Source organism: Meriones unguiculatus, chromosome 20 (genome assembly GCF_030254825.1).
Source record: "Meriones unguiculatus strain TT.TT164.6M chromosome 20, Bangor_MerUng_6.1, whole genome shotgun sequence".
Taxonomy (NCBI): Eukaryota; Metazoa; Chordata; class Mammalia; order Rodentia; family Muridae; genus Meriones; species Meriones unguiculatus.
This window is the reverse complement of record NC_083367.1, coordinates 11,100,456-11,105,678: the sequence shown is the minus strand read 5'-3', so window position 1 is coordinate 11,105,678 and position 5,223 is coordinate 11,100,456. Positions and strand designations below refer to the sequence as shown.

Genomic DNA, 5,223 nt, shown 5'->3' with positions numbered 1-5,223 from the left:
TTCATTGAGGCATGATTTTTCAGCAAACTTCCTATTGCTCTGGCTTTTACACAATCTTCCAGCCTCTCTTCTGCAATGATCTCTAAGCCTGAGTGCGGAAGTCATGGTACCGATGTATCAGTTATATAGCTTCTTGGGACTTTTTGGTCACTTCCCCTTCTCTATGCTAGGATTTTTACATGGCTTGAACTTGTGTGGGTCTTTTTTTTTTTTTTGTAGTTTTTGTGGTTTTATTTTAAACACAAATAAAAGACATACACAAGCCATCTACTCATTTTCTTCGCTGCACAGCCTGGCGTTGGGATTGATCACTCTGATGGCCAGTTGTGCTGCTCTTTCTACGATGGCTTTTCGGTTCCTGGAGGACGCATTGTGAGCAATCTCAGCACAGTAGGACTTGTTGCACATCAGCAGCACTTCCAGCTCCGTGACGTTGTGGATCAGAAACTTCCAGAAGCCGCTGGGCAGCATGTGCCTAGTTTTCTTGTTGCTCCCGTCACCAGTGTTGGGCATCAGGGTCTGGCCCTTGAATCTTCCCCGAACCCTGTTGTCGATACTTCTGGGTCTCCGTCAGTTTCGAGTAATTTTGACCTATCTGTCTGACCGGTGCCTGATGAACTTCTTGGTCCTCTTTTTGACGATCTTGGGCTTCACCAGAGGCCGCAGGGCAGCCATGTTGCCTCAAAAGAGATGGCAGCCACATCGTAGGTAGCGCGGAGGAAGAAGGAAGCTTGTGTGGGTCTTAATGTATGCTGTCACGGTCTCTGTAAGTACATATGCACCTGTTATATCTGGACAATGCTGTTTCTTTGGAGTTAGCCGCCACCTCTGGCTCTTAAATCTTTATGTTTCCTCCTCTGCATTGCTCCCTGAGCCTTGAAGAAAAGAGTATGCAAAGACCAAGTTCCCTCAAATCCTTCACATTGTCCCATGTCTGTGTTATCATTTACAGCAGGAAGCTTCTCTGATGAGGACTGAAAGAAGCAATAATGTATAGGTACAGCAATATGTCATAGGAGTCATTTCATTGCTATGTTCATCCAGCAGAATAACAGGAGCAGTTTTTCACTTAGTGCCCATGGCCTCTGTAGCCTCATGTTCTTGATTTCATTAACAGTATCAGGTGTTGGTTCCATCTCAAGGAGCCAGCTTTAAATCCAATCAAAAAGTCTTTTTTTGAACTACATTATTTTTAATCATTCATTTAAATTTTTCTCTAATTACATTTTCTACTAATTAGCTTGCTGTGGCTCTCTCAGATGTCAGGCTGAGGGCTCAGAGTGGGGGAATGTATGCACTCTCCATTGTCATTCTGGCTGATGTGCTGTTTGGACTAATTGTGATTCCAGATTACAAGCAGCAAAGTCGTGCTATCTGTGAATATTTCCTTAAATGGGATGTGTAGGTGGTCAAATGCAGGAATATATTCTTGTGGGACTATAAGCCCCAGTGTAACAGGAGTAAGGTTCACAGCTCAGAATGTATGGCTCATAGGGGCTCAGCATTTGAGAATGGTAAGGAGACTGGGGAAACTGAGAGGAGACATGCTGGGCCTGACACTTTCTGTGGCTGCCACATTGCAGGTAATTTTTTATGTCCTTTATTCCTTAAATATTTTCAGTCTGAGTCCAGCAAGCCAAGCTCAGTGTAGATGGTGTATTAACCACCTATTGATAATAGGCCTCCTTTCTGCCAATGTCTCCTCATTAACAATATGGATTTATAATTATTGTAACATCTGTTTTTAGAAGACTTCACTTACATTGCAAGCTCTGAAAACAACATATTTTCTTGTATCTTTTATAGTTTGTATGGCGTTGCTGTGGAGAGGGCTTAATGCATACCTTTTGAGTAACGAATGAACGTATTTTTTCAGTACATCTTGAGTGATCTATCATAGAAACTCATATCTCAAGAATATTTTGAAAGTGAATTTTATATACCTAAATGAAACTGTCTTAGCCCTAATAGCCTATCATTTCAAAGTGTTTTAGTACTTAGCAACCATTTAATTTATGGATTATTGACCCAGTCACTCATATCACAGATGCTTTGAGCTGTCCAAGCCTGCCAACAGAAGTCTGTTCTACAGACATCAAGATAAATGGCTTAGGAGTCATTAATGGTTGCTGTTATAGATGGCAGTGCCCTTAGCTGATAGCTCAGCAGATTAACAGCTCACTGGATGGATTATTTCATTCCTCCATGCATTTTGGAGAATGTCTATACTTCTAAAATAGTTCAAGTCATATAGTACATTAGCTGCTTTCCTTGCTGTGACAAACTATCTGAACAAACAGCCACTGAAGGCAGTAAGAACTTTTGTCTCTTGGTTTGAGGCTCTAGTTCTTTATGGTGGGGAGGCTTGGTTATGGGGAAGATTAGAGTTGTGTCAAAAGAGTGATTCTACTTGCTTACAGGTGGGAGGGTCAACAAGCAGAGAAAGCAAAATGTCATTGCTCAGCTGGCTTTATCTCCCCTCCCTTTAGTTCAATCTGAGAGCCCCACCCCTGGAACATACAGTGTGGAAACACCTTTCAGGACATCCCCAAAGGTATGTTTCACCAGTGCCTAGGCATTTCTTCATTCTATGGAGTTGACGCATAGGCACTTGGTGGTGCTATACGTACTACATACCATATGTGGTGGCACAAACTTGAAACCTCAACACTGGAGGATTGCCACAAGTTTAAGGCAAGCTTGTACTACATTGTGAGTTCAAGGCCTGCCCATGCATTAAAGTAAAAATAAAAGTGTGTAAATAACAATAACAGTAACAGGTGATTAGCACGGGCATTATTAAAAAAATAATTGATCAAAGAAAAATTTCGAATATTGTCCTTTGTATGTTTTCTCATCTAGTAATGCCAAGTCTAGTGGAGCTTAGCTTGGTAGAGAAGAACCCCATCAACCCTGAAAGGGTGCTTGTTGTACTAGCTAAGAATGGGGACATGTTTATCAAGCAGATTATATTTTGAATAGACAGATTTTGCCAGTAAGAAGCAGCGTAAGGCACTGAATCTCCCTGCACTAATGTTACTTATCAAAGCAATACAACACATGTTTTGCAGTAGGGTTATCTTACTGGCTGACTGAGTCTGTCTGGCACACAGCTGGCACACACACCCAAAGTATAATAATTATCACCAAATAGCAATATTATTCTAGTTACAATTTTATTTGTTTGTCTGCTATGATTGTAAAAAGTGAACTGTGGCAGTTGCTGTTGAAAAGAAAATGTTTAAAGTACGAACATGTTTCTAAAAGTCATCTTGAGCACTGAAGACAAAGTGGGCTTGTGGGCAGCTGGGAATTTGGATTGAGAAAGAAATAACAGAAAGAAAGGTTATCTGTGGGACAAGTTGGTGAAAATAGGAGCTCTGAACTCAATGTGGGCAACTGTGGCAAAAGGATGATTGCTGTGGTCCACTCTAAGCTAAGAATGTGAACTCTAGCTTACGAGAGAAAACTCTTGCGAGAAAGCACAGAGTAGTTTGGTCTCTGAGTCTAAGATTCCTTATAGCAATCATTAGTTGTAGTTCCATTGCTTCAAATATTTCAGTACAGAAAGGCTGCTGTAGTTATTATATTGAGAAGGAGAATAGACCTTCCTTAGCTGAAAACAACCCTCTGAAATGCTAGGCCAGCGTATGGTACAATTATGTGATTACTGCCATCTTTGTATTTATATGGATTTTTTTTCCCTTACCAGTTAAGTTAGTTTTCTGATTCTCTGGCCTTCCTGAGTGTTCTTACAACTTACTGCAAGGTGAGAGGTCACCAAAGTTCACATGGTGTGGAAGGTAAGGCAAAGAAAGCCTTTTATTTCCTCACCAATGCGCTTTACTGACATAAATGAAAACACTTGATAGATTTTAGTAAATCATGAAGGAGGAGTTCACAGTGACAAAGCCAAGTGTTCTTAGGTCTGGTGGGGCTCCTTCTATGTTGCCAGAAGAACCAGTCAGACTGTGGGACCACGAAAGCCCGAGCTCAGACAAAGCTGGTCTAAGATTTTAAACACAACCCTCCACCCAGCTCCCACTTCACGTTTGGCAGTCTGCCTTGTGATTCGTTGCAATGGAGGCACGGCTAATAAGGTGTGAAGTTTCATTTACATTTTCTTTTCAAAATCCTTTTCTTTCCGCGGAGATGAAAGCTAAGAACTTCCAGATAAAGCTTTGGGGGAGTGCATTCCACTTCTCAGGTTTCAGAATGGCAGAAGCAAGGTGGGTGGAAACACAGGGACAGACTTAGTCACGGGACTCTACCAGCTTCCTGCTGGGCTGCTTCCTGGGCAGCTACCAATTTGCCTCAGGCATTTAGAAGGCTTATTTCTTCAGGTGGGCTGGCCCATTATCTCCTCAGGGCACAAGCCTACCCTCCATTAGTGCTAATGTGAAGGGCGTATTCACTTCTCAGGAGCATGCAGAGAAGTGTGAAAAGCAGACTTAGAGTAGGAGGAAAGCTCTCCTGGAATGACAGCAGACATATTCCTGGGAGGAAGTACATACATCTCAAATTTCTGTTCCTATCCTGAGAAGTGGATGAGGGGCACTACAAGAAAGCCAAGGTTAAAGTAGAAGTTTTCACCTGACCCCTCGGTATGGTCAGGTTTAGACTTCCAGCAAACAAGAGACAAGGCGTAGAAGCCAGGAAGAAGCTCCAGCAGCTGGTTTCCTGTCCAGCAGAGAGTCACGGGGCGGACAGGAGGCTGAGCAGGGGCGGCCTGCTGTAGAGGGCTCTTCTGACGCAGGTGGAGCAGCAGCCGAGCAACAGCCCGGTAGACCAGAAGTCCAAGTTTGCAGTTGAGTAATAGTCCTACCTACCACTTAGAAAACAGTTTGCCTAGATGCTGTTCTTTTTAAAAAGCAAGAAAATTTGAAGAGGGGTAGAGCAGAGGTTTTGCTTTTTCGGCTTCAGGCTTAGTTGTATCTTAGGTGATCACAGTATTTCCAATGACTTTTGCTTGAACGTTAATCCCATGTCAATTAACTAATACATCCCACCACCCTTAACTGAGCTACCTGAGAATATTACTTCCCTTTACCTCCACATAAACATTACATGTGACCCCTCCACCCCAACAGTCACCAAAGTGCTTTTGTTTGGACAAACACCCACAGAAGTTGTCATTTAAATCTTCAGAGACCATTTTGTAGTATTCCTGAATTACATTCTTAATATAGAGTATATGCCATTGCCAGAATGTTGTGTATATAA

The 5,223-nt window shown here is 42.3% G+C and overlaps 1 pseudogene; it reads right to left on the bottom strand.

The window, feature by feature from the left end:
- Window positions 1-267: 267 nt before the first annotated feature.
- LOC110566714 (large ribosomal subunit protein eL32-like) lies at window positions 268-675 on the bottom strand (annotated as a pseudogene).
- Between the last annotated feature and the right edge of the window lie 4,548 nt (window positions 676-5,223).